At 42.3% G+C, this 15,739-nt stretch overlaps 1 protein-coding gene across 1 annotated transcript in view; it reads right to left on the minus strand.

Moving 5' to 3' along the window:
- The window catches only part of LOC141112248 (phospholipase A and acyltransferase 2-like), a 96,031-nt gene that overhangs the window by 72,172 nt on the left and 8,120 nt on the right, over positions 1–15,739 (minus strand). Inside the window, exon 2 of the mRNA XM_073604878.1 lies at positions 15,572–15,695. The gene's annotated coding sequence lies outside the window, so the exon portion shown is untranslated. The remainder of the gene's footprint in view (positions 1–15,571; positions 15,696–15,739) is intronic.

The following is a 15,739-nucleotide window of genomic DNA, read 5'->3' on the forward strand; positions in this document are numbered from 1 at the left end:
TCCTGCTCATATTACTCTAACAATACAGCTGTAACCTAATTAACCTAATTAACATGAGCTAATTAACTAATCCCTTTAGACAGCCTAGATGACTCAGACATGACCTTTAGGCCAGACTGGCCGTCTTGTAGTTCAGAAAACACAATCAACATAGACTCTTCTTCACACAATAGCAGAGTTAATTAACACAACCAACAATGGGGATCTAATGACTCTTAGATCCCATAGTAGACTTATTTACAATACACATTTTAGCAGACAACAGACAGACAGGTGTTGGAATTTACATCAGCATCTCCTAACCGTATCTGCCCCAGCATTATGAATCAGCCACTATTTCTAATATGGCAAATCCAGGGTCCCCAGAGTCTGTGTGTCCTGGGGGACCAGGACCCGAATCCACAGTAATACCACCTCAAGGGTCCCCAGGCATACAGCTCACAAAGAGCACCTTTCCCCCAAATGCAAGGGCCCCCGATCGATCGGCAAGAGGCTAGCATACAGTCCCCTACAAAAGTCTCTCTCCCGGCTAGGTCTGTCACAACCACCATAAGGATAACTGTGTTGCCCTGGGAGTTGGGTAACTCCACAATGAAATCCATAGACAGGTGGGTCCAGGGCCTCTCTCCATTGGGTATGGGTTGTAGGAGGCCCACTGCAAGGTGTCGTGGAGTCGTACTATGAGCACACACGGAACAGGCAGCTACGAAGGCAGTTACATCAGCACGTAGACTAGGCCACCAGAATTGTTGGGAAATGGCCCAAAAGAGTTGATTCTTTCCAAGGTAGCCAGCAGCCTTGGGAGAATGGTAAGTCTAGAGCACGCCAGTGCGGAGACTTTCTGGGACAAAGCAACGATCACAAGATTTCTTAGCATGAGCATGGACCTGAACAGCAAGAATTTTGTCACCCAAAGGAGAAGTGAGACTGGTGCGAACCGTAGCCAAATCACGAACAGGAGGAATCATAGGAACCGGAACCGACTCCAACTTGAAAGTGGAGGAAAATTGTCGTGACAAGACAATGTAATTAAAACTAGACAAGAAAAGAGCACATAGCGCCCTTCTGGGAGAGAGGCGTTTAGCCTCAGACAAGAATGTGAGATTCTTATGGTCAGTAAGAATGAGAACCGGCACAGTGGTACCTTCAAGATGTCTCCATTCTTTGAGGGCTAAAATTATCGCTAACAGCTCTCTGTCACCAATCTCGTAATTGCACAGGTGACAATTTCTTAGAAAAATAGCCACAAGGATGCATAGTGCTCTCAGAGGTAGGACAGAGGTAGACAGAAGAGTGCCAACACCAGTCTCAGAAGCATCAACCTCAAGGATAAAAGGTAATGTAGGATCAGGATGTGCCAACACAGGAGCAGAAACAAAGGCAGCCTTGAGACTCTCAAAGGCCTTAATGGACTCCGGAGCCAACTCTGTGAGAGAACCTCAGCATGGAGCCAATCAAAAGAGGGGTTGTACCTCTGTAATCAAGGATAACCAATAACCAGTGGAAACTTAGGTGAGGAAATAACTTGGAATTAGATTATCTCATGGTGAAGAGCCCCTACGGCCATGGACAACGGAACCGTCTCATGAGTCACATGGACAGGCTGTAGAGGTCTCCCATCAAGAGCCTCAGTGGCAAGTGGAGTGTTACGCAGATGCAGCGGAATTGAGTGCTTCAATATAAAGGCAGCATCAATTAACAAGCCTGCAGCCCCAGAGTTGATCAGAGCCTGTATCTCGATGGATGACTCAGCCCAAGAAAGGGTAACCGAAACCAGGGGCTTATCCTTCTGGATAACTGGGGAAGAAACAACGCCACCTAAGGTATGTCCGTGACAGGACCTCAAGGTTCGGGTGTTCCTTGGACGGGTAGAACAAGACTTCTAAACGTGACCTGCCTGGCCACAATAAAGGCACAATCTCTCCCTCCTCTTAAAAGTTCTCTCATCCGCAGAGCGACGTGTGAATCCCAAGTGCATGAGTTCACCTTAACTGATCAACTCGTACAAACGTACAGGAGGCTTCCGCAAGCACTCCTAAAAATAGAGTCTTTCTCTGAGTCTGGAGTCAATGAGGATGGCAAACGTGATCAACTTCTCCAGCTCAGTGGGTATATCTCGGGCTGCTATCTCACCCTTGATGTTATCTGAGAGACCATGAGAATAATCAGCCAAGGGCCTCATTGTTCCACGCAACCTCTGCTGCCAGAGTACAGAATTCAATGGCGCAGTCGGCAGCAGTTCTCGTACTCTGTTCAATGGACATGAGGTACTTGGCAGCAGAAGCAGAGCGTGCGGGAACATCAAATACCCTTTTAAACGAACCATAAACTCAGGGTAGCTCAAGACAACAGGTTTTTGCATCCCCCATAGAGAGTTTGCCCAGGCCAAGGCTCTCTCAGAAAGCAAAGATATCACAAAACCTACTTTGCTTCTGTCCGTGGGAAACGCCTGGGGCAGCATCTCAACCTGGTTGAGAAACCCTCTGCATTGGACTGGATCGCCCCCAAGTCGCCTGCATAGAGACTGGAGCAGCAGCACGGTCGGCCTGCAACATATGTTGTACCGGGGCAGCCACATTGGGAGATTCCAGGTGAGCCGTGCGACTCAGGAGCGTTTGTAATGCAATGGCAAACTGATCCATGCGGTGATCCAGTTCATCCAATCTGGAAAAAATATTACCAAAAAGTGGATTGACTGCAGTACAGTTAAATCACACTTGTTTAATAATAAAAGCAAAAAGAACAAACATAGTCAAAACATAGCCAAAGTTCAGTAACCGGAACGGATAGTCAGACAAGCCAAACATCAGGGATCAATGTAGTGGAACAGCAAGCAGGATCCGGAGCCAGAAGGGATATCAGCAAAGCAAGTCTTGAACGGGATTGCAAGAGATAATTTCTGTGATGTTGACCAAGGCGAAGGCAGAGCTCCTCTGGACTGGACGGCTTAAGTAGGCAGGAGTGACGAGCAGGATATCATCAACAGCTGAGTAACTGTGGAGAGATAGGAGCTGGCAATTAGCCGACAGCTGAGCGGGCTGAGCCCAGCCCTGACATCTATATGGCGCTGCGTCGCTTTAGCTGACAATTGTGCGGTCGTGCGGTGCTGTACCCAAACAAAATTGACGTCCTTTTTTTCCCACAAATAGAGCTTTCTTTTGGTGGTATTTGATCATCTCTGCAGTTTTTATTTTTTGCGCCATAAACAAAAAAAGAGCGACAATTTTGAAAAAACACAATAATTTGTACTTTTTGCTATAATAAATATCCCCATTTTTTTTTTTTTTAAAAAAAAGCTAATTTTTTCCTCAGTTTAGGCCGATATGTATTCTTCTTCATATTTTTTCAATAAAAATCGCAATAAGCGTATATTGATTGGTTTGCGCAAAAGTCTACAAAATAGGGGAAAGATTTATGGCATTTTTATTATTATTTTTTTTTTACTAGTAATGGCGGTGATCAGCGATTTTTATCGGCACTGCAACATTATGGCGGACAGATCGGACACTTTTGACACATTTTTGGAACCATTGACAATTATACAGTGGTCAGTGCTATAAAAATGCACTGATTACTGTGTAAATGTTACTGGCAGGGAATGGGGTTAACACTAGAGGCGATCAAGGGGTTAACTGTGTTCCCTAGTGTGTGTTCTAAATGTAGGGGGGTGGGAGTGACTAGAGGAAATGACAGATCATTGTTCCTAGCTAGTAGGAACTCACGATCTTCCTCTCCTCTCCTTACAGAACAGGAATATGTGTGTTTACACACACACGTCCCTGTTCTGGCTCACGTGCCCGCGATCACATGGAACCTGCTGCGGTATAATGATGGTAGCAGGTCGGCAAGCAATTAAGGTTGAACTTACACTAGAACTTTTAACTGGTCCTGGGAGCGGTTAAGACCCTTGGATCACTTTGCTTGTGTAGTGTGAGTGCTCCAAACCATGCTTGGCACCGGTTGATCAAAATGCAGCCAGGACCACTTAAAACAGGTGGTCCTGGGCACGGTACACCTGCAATCCAGTTTCAGTGCAAACTGTGCTAGAGTATATTTATCTCCATAGAGAATTGTGTAGTACAACAGGGATCACTGGTCTGGTTAGCAGGGAAGTGTGCCTGGGAACACTTCTTTACAAACAAGTATGAGTGCAAACCAGTGGGGGAGTGGGGAGAATCGAACTCGGGCATGGTTCACTTAAACCGGTTCAAGTCTGAGTACATCCTAACTTTTTTTTCACACTAGGACATCTTGTAATTTTTTGGTGTTGATGGCAAGAGTGTCCCAGCCCCTGTCACTGTCACTTTTGCTGGATAGTTTAGTCTGCATGTAAATGTGGAAAATGTGTAAATAAAGGCATATAAAAAAAAAATGAATATACTAAATACTTATGTGCATTAACTGCATACAGTTATGAGAGTACAATATGTTTCAGTATATTATATTTTATTAAGGACTGAAATGTATGTCAAGCCAAAAAACATTTATTTTTATTTTAGATAGAGTTGGTAAGAATTACAACCCCTGTCTAGTCTTAGTTCATACATGTGCCTGTTTTTCCTTTTGCATCTTTGTAATGTAGTATCTTCTGTTTCGTTTCCTAGTCTTCTGTCAAATAGTGGGGGATGCTGCCAGCCCCCCTTCATTCTTTTTCAATCTGACCACGCCAAGCATTGAAGCACATCTGTGCTGGCATGGTCAGTTTGCATATCAGTACATTCTCTAGGAGATACAGGAAGCCGTGGCTATGCACAACATGCCTGCATCACCCGTGGTAGTGGGCACACGCCCTGCTGCAGCTAGAATAAGGTTGTAAAGTGGCTGCATTAGTCAGGTACAGCCTGCCAATTGCATAGCTCCCAACTGTCCCTGATTTGGCACAATGTCCTTCTGTTCTCCTCATTTGTCCCTCATTTTGGTCTGATCTATATAGTTGTATATAAAATGCACTTTTAATCTTCTAAAAAGTTTCCCAGTGCTAAACCTTTCATCTAATTTCTAAATTGCTGCATTTGTAAATTTCAAAAGCCTGTATAAAGGAATAGTAGTGGTAAAAAAAGACACTTGTGGGTTTAATTAATCATTTTTTGTATAATTCTCCTTTAGGGGGCATGGCAGGGCGTGTGTCCTATGCCTACATGCTTTTGCTAATAGGTGTTCCTTGTTCCCATCTAAAAAAGTTGGGAGGTATGTATGTGTTGTGGGCAATTGTGATTATCACCAATGAGAAGCTAGAGTTATTTTAAAGTACAGTCACCTATACAATAATTAGTGAATTACCACAAATAATGTACTGCAAAAAACAGAGCATATAATTTGCATGTGGTAAAATCAGCTGCTCAGTTCAAACAACTTTGCTAAATCAATGAAATAACTCTTGATTGTAAAAATTTGAAATAGAAATTAAAATGTGCCAGGCTTTAGTAAATTAAACGTCAATGCAGAAGATACTGTATACTTCTACCCATTGGGATTTTGCAGAAACAGTCCAAGTTTACTGAGCTCATTCACACTTAAGCTGGGTACACATGGGCCAATTGTCGGGAGACTTTTGCAGGTTAAAAAAAAAAAAGGCCAACATTCAGCCCATGTGTATGTCGGTCTGTCCAACAGAAGCCACCCATGTGGCCAGCTTCTGTCAGATGAGCATGCTTGGAAAACCAGCAGCCGACCGATTCCTGATCAGCGCTCTCAGCAGGACTTTTTTTTCAGCAGGAACGTGGGGGAACACAGTCCCGGCACTTCCAGCACTGACTGTATGTAATGACAAGGGGTGCTGGAGGGTCTATTGATGCTGGCTGCTGGGGGATCTATTGTAGCTGGAGGGGATCTATTTTTGCAGGGGGGGGGGTCTGTTGTTAATGGCGGGGGGACCTATTGTTGCTGGGGGTGGATCTTATATTGCTGGGAAAGATATACTGTTGAGGGAGGGGATCTATTGTTGCTAGAGGGGGGCTCTATTGTTACTGACTGCAGAGGATTTATTTTAAAGAAATAAATTATTAGAAAAAATAATAGAAAAGAAGTTTAGTTTCTTAGACATCAGGAGAGTTCTTCTCTTCTACCTAGAAGTCACCAAAACGTTTAGGAAAACAGATGCTTTGTTTGTTCTCTTTTTGGGAACACACAAAGGAAAGGGGGCATCCAAGGCCACCTTAGCCAGATGGATAAAGCAGGCTATTGCTGAATCCTACAGGGTTATGAAGGTTTCTCCGTTTTTTGTCAATGCGCACTCAACAAGAGCCTTGTCTGTGTCTTGGGCTGAAAGGGCTGAAGCCTCACCGGAACAAATATGCAAGGCTGCCACCTGGTCTAGTTTTTTGACCCTCATTAAACATTATCGCCTGGACCTCCCATCTTCTCAGGAGCAGGCGTTTGGTCGTAAGGTCCTTCAGTGGTCCCTCCCTAGACTGGTAAGTTCTGGCTCATCGTCTCATGGGCTGTCCTGGAAGACGCCTTGAGAAAAGCTGAGTTATACTTACCAGCAACTCTTTTTTTTCTGAGAGTCTTCCAGGACATCCGTATTCCCACCCGGTTATGTCTTGAGTTATGTGTATCATGTATATGTTTTGCAGGTACATCCTATGGTTCTTGAGAAATACTTACATAAGGCCTGAAGGACCGCCCTTATATCCGGCGGGGGTTTCCTGTCCTGGTAGGGGGAGCCCTATGTCTCATGGGCCGTCCTGGAAGACTCTCAGAAAAGGACTTACCGGTAAGTCTAACTCAGATTTTTCTTTTTTTTTTTTAATTTGCACTTAATTGGAGATTCTTTGCAAAGGGAATCTTTACCTCATTTACTAAGCTCTGGAGCAACTGCACTTGCAGGGGGCAACTGCATTTTGAAAAGTGCACAGTCTAATTGCCTTTAGTAAATAAACCCCACTATAGCACCTGTTAACACTCACTACAAGGTGCACAGACAAGTGTGAATGCATCGTTGAATATATGTCTCTATAGCTCATACAACATCCCTCTTTAAGCCCAGGTTCACACTGAAAGAATATGTGGACCTCTGCGCTACTAAAAAATGTAGACTGTGTGTAGTGCTGCAAAATCTGATGGTATACACAAATCAACCAATACAAAAGAGAAAATAGAGTGATTTCGCGCACAACAGGAATAAAAATAACAATACAAGTGATAGTAAAAGTGATGCTCAGGTGTCCAAGAATCGTTGAATAAGTAGGTGGACAATGACGAAAATCCAAAAGTTATAAATCCTGAGGAAGTAACGAGGGGTCGTGACGTAACCCGTAGGACCCACATTAGCTGACGCAACCGGAAGTTATTACTCCGACCTGGTTGTTGTCATTGCGGACCGGAAGTTTTATAATAGGTGGCGGCGGAACGCCGTCTCGTGCTGTACTGCTTGCTTCCCATGCCCTGTACAGCGGTTTTTTATAATTAAACGGGATTTTTTATACTACACCATTGGAGGCTGTCCTTTTCCCTTTCTTTGCATACACCATCCGGATCCTGAGGCGAGCCTGACCCAGCCCTATGATTGACATCCAGTCATTTGAGGTATCCATCGGTCTCCATTGCCGTCCATCATCTGGAGTACTAAGGCATTTACCTATGCCTATGGAGGTAAGGGCCCTGCGAGCACATTATTTTACAGATGTCACCCATTGTTGCCCACATCATCCACTTTATTTTTGGAGAGGATTCATGAACATCCAGGTCAAAATATTTATTGGACTTATTTATTGACTGACTTTACTTAATATTTTTTGATCCATTATTTTTTTACTTTTATTATTACTCACATTTATAATTTTTGGATTTTCATCATTGTCCACCTACTTATTCATGTGCAGGTTTCTCACACATGTCAATGTAAATCGCAGCCCGATATTGCAAAAAGTAGTACAGAAACTACTTTTTGAAATCAGTGGAGCGCCGCAGATGCGGCGTCGCACCAATTAGGATGGTATGACATATCAAATCGCATGTTAAAACGCTCCAGTGTGAACCAGGGCTAAAGAGGAAGTAAACTTCCTCTGCAGACATTTACCTATAGGTAAGCCTATAATAAGGCTTACCTATAGGTAGTGTAAATATCTCCTAAACGTGACATCACTGGCACATATGCTCTGAAGGAACAGCCATGGTGCTGTTTCTTCTGAGCCCTGTGCCATGACGTCATCGCGGCTCCGGCCACTCATAGCACCGGAGCCCGCGAACCTGGAAGAAACTCTGGGGAAAATGTCAGCTGTCTCAGCGGTGTGCGAGCGCCACTGGAAGGCTTTGTTCTAAGGTAAGTATTTCATAATGAGCTAGCATACGATTCATACTAGCTCAATTTGCCTTTTGTCTTACAGGTTTTTTTTTATTTTTGTTTTTTTAAAGAGTTTACAACCTCTTTAAGTGGCCATTATTTTTTTTGTAAATTATATTAAGTAAACCATAAAGTTTTTTTAATTTTCAAAATTTTTTGGGGTGATCTCTGCATCTTTCTGTACTTCATTAGGCTTCTGAGCCATCCCACTTGGACTGGCATTTCGTTCTCTCACTGCTTGATAAACCATAAGTCCCAGGATTGCTATGAAAGGCTCATTGCATCTAGGCATTTGAATTTTGGCAAATTGCAATAAACCATCTAGACAAATTCATTTTTAATTTTCTTTCTCATTCATTTTTGGGACACAGAATTCAGAGATAATTGGGTCAAATTGCTGCTTACAAATGGATTTGGGGCACTGGCAGAAAAAGAAACAGAGATCAGCCTGGTTTAACACCTCACACTCCCAGCATGTTTTTGCTAGTGTCCTAGGAGGATGGATGTCTTTTTTTACTACTGAATATTCAAAAGTCTACTTTGGAGCATTTGGAGAATCTAAGTGTGTTTTCACAAGAGGAACTTCCAACTCTCCATACTCAAACTCACTCTCTTCAATCCAGGAGTCAACCAAATCTTTTTTTCTGCATGAGTGTCCTGAGGCAAATGGTACCCTTTTATAAGCAGTTCCTCTTGCCCAGCTCCAATCCACACCCCTACAACTCAACATCTTGTCATTGTGGGACGTATTGGTTCAGTCTCTGGACAAATCAACTCACCTGACACCAACAACCAAGTTGTTTCTGGCCTGGTGGCTCAGGAATCCAGATATGAAGTTGGGGAAATCCTTCTTTCTGGTCTCTTGGAAGGTCATCAGAACAGATGCCAGCCTGTCAGGCTAGGGAGGAGTCCCAGACCACCTTGTCAGTGTAGATGATGCCAGAGGAATCCCATCACATAATTAAAATTCAGGAGCTTCGGCTAATTTGGTTGCCCCTACAATGCTGGACATTCCTACTGGAGGGTATTTCAATAAGGATATTGTCAAACAATGCCATGACAGTGGCTTATATCCACCAGGAAGCAACCAGAAGCCTAGCTGTGGCAAGAAGTGTACAGGATTCTGTTCTAAGAACAAGCTCACATTTCAGTCTTGTCCATCATTTACATTCCAGGCGTAGACAATTGGCAGATAGACTACCTCACCTAGCAGCACCGAGGCTTGGGGGAATGGTCCCTACACTCAGTGATGCTCTAGAACCCATGTCACAGATGGGGACACCAGATGTGGACCTCCAGGATAGGACTGTTCCTAAGTGCAGAGATCCTATGGTGGAAGTAGTGGATGCTCTGGTGGCTCACTGAGATCAGTACCACCTGATCTACACTTTTCCTCCTCTGAAACTCTTTCTTTGTAGGCTATGCAGAATCAAGATAAAAGACATCCTGGTGATACACATATCTGCTGCAGGCAGATGTGGTACTCTGACCTTCTCAGACTCCTGGAAGTGTCTTCATGGTTCTTCCAGATCAAACAGATCTCCTTTCCAAAGGACCACTTTACAATCTGGCTTCATGGTTGTGGTTTTTAATGGCATGGCTGAAAAGCCAGAGAGTGATCCCCACTTTGTTGAATGCCAAGAAGTCCAGTTCTCACAAGGTCTAACACCACACATGGAAGGTATTTTTCTCTTTGTGTGACAAAAGAAGCTATCACCCCTGAAAATATTCTGTAGGATGAATCCTGGCTTTTTTTCCAATAAGGCCTGGGTCAGCAGTTGGCCCTTAATACCATCTTGTTCCAGAGACTGCTCATCTCCCATTTTTTGAACAAGACCTTTGTACAGGGTGTTTCTTGTAGCTTTGCCTGTGTGCCCATTCCCCATTCTAGCCTTTCTCACAAGGTTGCATTTCTTGTTGCCAGGCCTGCAAGGCATGTGTCTGAACTGGTGGTTTTGTCCTGTAAAGAACATTTTCTGGTCTTACACAAGGACACTGTAGTATTAAGGCCTACAGCCATGTTTCTTCCCATGGTGGTTTTGGCCTTTCACCTCAACCAGTTCATTGTCCTTATGTCCCTCAGTCTGACACTGATACATTTCCCTTTATTGCCTTTATGTAGTTCGAGTTATGCATGTCTACCTCACAGCCACTTCTTCCATTAGAAAGACCAAATCTCTCTTTGTCATTCCTAATGTCGCCACAAAGAGAAACATCTTCTTGTTCTGGCATTTCTCTGTGGCTTAGACAAAACACCCTGTTTTAAGGATCAGGTTCCACCCTTGACTATCAAGGCACACATTACCAGATCTATAAATGCTTCTTTAAATATTTTTTTTCTGGCATCAGGCAACTATTTTCCAGATTTTGCAAGGCTGCCAACTAGTCTTCTGCTGCTCACACTTTCTATAAGTTTTACCAGGTGCATGTTATGCCCTCATGTGATGCCTGTCTCTAGTGTGAGGTTCTTCAGGCAGCTCTTTGATCTGCAGGCAGTCTCTAGTTTTAGCTGTTATTTTATAGTTGGGCCTGTTAGCATTCTGTTTGCTGTGAGTTCCTGCCCCCCCCCCCCCCGGTTGGACTGCTTTTGGACATCCCAATTGTTTGGTAGTCCTGTATCGTTTAATGAGTAACAAAGAAAATTGATTTTGTGTACTCACAGCAAAATCCTTTTCTTGGAGTTCATTTAGAACATAGGCACCATCCCTCTGTGTTTATGGTATTGCTCTCTGCCCAGCTTGTTACAAAACTGAGGCATGCTGAGAGTGGGAGGGATTATACTAGGCTGTTCCCTTTTCTTGTTTGCCGATGCCGATGCCCAAATCCTCCTGTAAGCGGCAGTATAACCTAATTGTTTCTGAATCCCTCAATGAGCTCCAAGAAAAGGATTTTACTGTTACTGCAAAAAATCACGTTTTGTCCCTGTTGTGGTTACGTGACCTGGATACTGATGCCAAAATGAACTTATGAAGTTCAGAATGGAGGAAACCCACCTACAGATAACGTGAAGCCTGTTGTACATACTAAAGTGAAGAGGAACCGTTAAGAAGGAAGTGTTGAGGAAAAAAAATCTCAATGGGGTATACTGTCAGATACGTACAAAATCAAGAAAAACTGTACAAAGAGAAACATGTCATCGCTAGGCCTTCTACTGAAAATGTTAGATGACTGCTGTCTCTGGCTCCAATACCATTTAAATTACTTATATGGGAAAAAGCATGCAGCCAGTGAAGTAAAAACATTCATAAATCTTGATCTGTGTGTTTATTCCAGGTTAGTCACTCATAAATATTGAAGCAGATGAATATTGGTGAACCAGCATTTTCAGATGGACAGGTCAACAATGGTATCCTCTATAGAGGATACTAAGAACCGTGATCACTAAAATGCACGCTTTCTTCCTCATACATTTGCATAGTTGCATATCTCCTCTGACAAGTCTAATATTTCTGTAATTTACCAAATGGTGTACATTATGCAATATTTAAAGTGCATCTTTTGAAACTGTGGGGTAGATTTACTAAAACTGGGGCACTCAGAATCTGGTGCACATGTGCATTTGAGCCAATCAGCTTCTAACTTTAGCTTGTTCAATTAAGCTTTGGCAATAAAACCTGGAAGCTAATTGGTTTCTATGCAGAAGTGCACCAGATTTTGCACTCTCCAGCTTTAGTAAATAAACCACACTGACTGAATGCTCCTTAAAACTGTGGTATGTTTAACACAAAGCTTAAATCTTTTTTCTTTATTCTCTGGGCTATATAGGTAAGCATTTATCACATTTATTACAGGCTAGCTGAGTACATTTAATTCATGGACAATGATTTACTCAGTTTGTATTATCCACACTGCACTGTAAGGGAACAGCTGTGGATAGTAAATCACATGTCATGAAATATCCTTCTGATCATGGGCAATTGCTGCTCAGGTAAGTGTTAAGTTCCTCTATACTGTGTGCAGAACTCCATGCTGGGCCTACAGTAGTAGTCAGGTGCTCCTTTTAGCATTTAGCCTGCCAGTGCACATTATTGTGTGAAGCTGGCTACACAGTAGTAGGGTGCAAATCAATAGGGCCTTGTACACTGACAGGTGTAGTCCTTAAAGGTTTTTTAGACCTTATTTCAGGGGCATATAGGTACACAAAAACCACATGCAATGTACACATGCAATGATTTGAATTTGCATCAAAATCCATGTGTTGAATTTTTTTATATGGGTGCAGATTACTGTGTGGTATCTCAGAGGAGCATGCAGTGCTTTTTATGCAAAAAAAAAAAAAAAAAAAACAGTGATAGTTATACCTAATGAATGTCAGCTTTCTTCACTTTAGAGTAAAATAGGAAAAGGAAATCTGACCTGCTTCCAGAGAAAGCAGATAATCTTCATCCTTTCCCATGCAAAAGTTTTTATTTTCCCCTTTGAAACTTTAATTTCAAGGTGTAGTTGATAATATATAATATTTGATAATTGCAACGTCACCATAATGAAAACAATTCTCTACTTAAAATTATAATGAATAAAGGATTATAGGAGCATTCTATAGCTAAAACCTACCCAATTTATCCAGTGTACCCTTTCCCTATGGTAACATGGTACTCTATAGATAGGCAGGTATGGGAGAGCTGCTTGCAGACCTCATCCAAGGCCCTGCCTCTTTAATGATATGACAAGATGGATGTTAACATGGACAGCAGCAATAAAACTGCTCAAGCAGTTCCATAAGCTGAACACTTATATTTGGGAAAAGTACAGCTTCTGACAGCAAATAGGAGCCATAGTATTGGAGATTTTCAGACTTCATTCAATGAAACTGTGCAGGTTTGAGCATTCACAATTTGAAATAGCCAATCAGTACTCCAGATCATTGTAGGGGATCTCTGAGTAGGTTTGCAAATACACTACATGGCCAAAAGTTTTTGGACACCTGACCATCATACATACTGCCAAAAGCATGTGGAAACCCCTCCAATGTATTGAGTTCAGATTCTTCCAGTGAAGGGTACTTTTAATGCTACAGCATAAAATAGACAATTTATTGTGTGTGTCTGTCCACACTTGTGATAACAGTTTGGGTAAGGCCCTCTTCTGTTCCAGCATGGATTTTCACATATCTGGGTCCATAAAGACATTATTTGACAGGTTTGGTGTGAAGCAACCTGAGTGGTCTGAGTGGTCTGACTTCAAACTTACTGAAGATATACAGGATGAATTGTAAAGCTGACTGCAAGCCAGGTCTTCTTTTTCATCATCAGTAACCTCATTCAGCAACTATTCTGGCTGAATGGGTACACATTCACATAGTCACACTTCAAAATTGTGTGAAAAGTCTTCCCCAGATCAGTAAAGTCTGTTGTAACAATAGTGGTTTTGGCAGGCATAACTCCAGTGCCCATGGTTTTGGATTGGGATGTCCAATATGCTCATATAGATTTGATGGTCAGGTGTCCACAAATCTGTTGCCATATAGTGTAAAGCATTAAGCAGCAGGTTCCCTGAAGACTCACCCACTTTTAAAGCAAGTAACATGATATGCTTATTCTACATGATGTGCCTCTTAGAGCCGGTTCACACGGGGGCGACTTGTCAGGCGACCTAGCCGCCTGACAAGTCGCCTCCCGTTCTGTACAATGGAACTGTTCTAATCGGAGCGACGCAAGTCGCTCCGACTTAGAAGAAAGGTTCCTGTACTACTTTGGGGGCGACTTGCATAGACTTCTATACAGAAGTCGTCTTGCAAGTCGCCACGGCAGTCGTGTGCCTCGGTGAGGCGACCTGCAAGTCGTGCCGCTTCTAATGTGAACCGGCGCTTAGAGGCTTGAAGTAGCATGTTGTGGAAAACATTTTTAAGCTTGCAATATTTAGGATGATATAAAAGAAGAACCCAAATCGGGTAAAAGCTGCGCTCAGATTAAAAAGTGAAAGTGAGTGAAATAAGCTGCCAGCACCCTATAAAGTCCAGTATCTGAATTTCAAAAGTATAATAAACAGCAAAGTGCAGCGCTAATATAATATATGAAAAACAAAAAATGAATCTCAGCAAGTGACATAAAAATAATCAGTGAACAAACATATAACAATTCAATCAATAATGAAAAAAACTTGAATCACAAGTGCATGTGAAAAAAAATATAAAATATAAAAAGAAGTCCAAGAGTTCTTGACATATCCACAAATAAATAAAGAACACCCATCCAGGAAGAAATGTGACAAAGGTGCCTATAAATGATCCACCAAAACGTGTGTGAGTAGAATCTGCTTACCGAATGGCGATGACTGCTATTACAGCAGTCTCGCCCAGCATAGGGATTATGGTCTCCCAAAACCAGGGATGCAATTCGGGATGAGTGGTTCTTTGACCTTTTATGCTCTGCAGCGCAGTTTTTATTTTTATTTTTGAACCCAGAAGAGAATGATCCGGCTGCTCTGTGCAAAACCACTGGCATCCGCTGTGAGAGAGGGCACACAGCGGATGCCAGTGGTTTTGCACAGAGCAGCCGGATCATTCTCTTCTGGGTTCAAAAATAAAAAGAAAAACTGCGCTGCAGAGCATAAAAGGTCAAAGAACCACTCATCCCGAATTGCATCCCTGGTTTTGGGAGACCATAATCCCTATGCTGGGCGAGACTGCTGTAATAGCAGTCATCGCCATTCGGTAAGCAGATTCTACTCACACACGTTTTGGTGGATCATTTATAGGCACCTTTGTCACATTTCTTCCTGGATGGGTGTTCTTTATTTATTTGTGGATATGTCAAGAACTCTTGGACTTCTTTTTATATTTTATATTTTTTTTCACATGCACTTGTGATTCAAGTTTTTTTCATTATTGATTGAATTGTTATATGTTTGTTCACTGATTATTTTTATGTCACTTGCTGAGATTCATTTTTTGTTTTTCATATATTATATTAGCGCTGCACTTTGCTGTTTATTATAATATTTAGGATGATATACATCAACAAATAGCAAAGGGCTTACAGTGATAGTTGTTTTTTCTGAATACACCAAATGTAATGTTTAAATAGAATGAGCTAACAGAAGATTTAGGTGTGTCTCCCAATAGGGCTGGTGTCCTATTTAGCAAACACTACATTACATGATCTATTAGCTTTGAATACAGTCAGTTTTATGATGACCACCTTACATATACAGGTAATTCTGGGACAAATATAGCTTGCAGTTTAGCAAAATGTATGAACAGGATGGTACTGCAACTCCTTGTGCAGAACTGGTGGTAAGAGAGGTGTAATTAAACATAATTAACAGTGTAGTGACCTGTTTACTCACCTTTCAGAGCCTCCCATATACTCTCTTCCCCCCTCTTGTTAGAACCCAACTTTATCTGTTGTCTATTTCACGCATTCAACCATGATTTTGGGGGGTTAAGGGGTTAAAAGTTTTCGAGATTTGTCTGCAAAAGAAGACAAAGGGGTAGGTTGTTTTCATCCATCTTTT

Source organism: Aquarana catesbeiana, linkage group LG11 (assembly GCF_042186555.1).
Source record: "Aquarana catesbeiana isolate 2022-GZ linkage group LG11, ASM4218655v1, whole genome shotgun sequence".
NCBI classification, from domain to species: domain Eukaryota; kingdom Metazoa; phylum Chordata; class Amphibia; order Anura; family Ranidae; genus Aquarana; species Aquarana catesbeiana.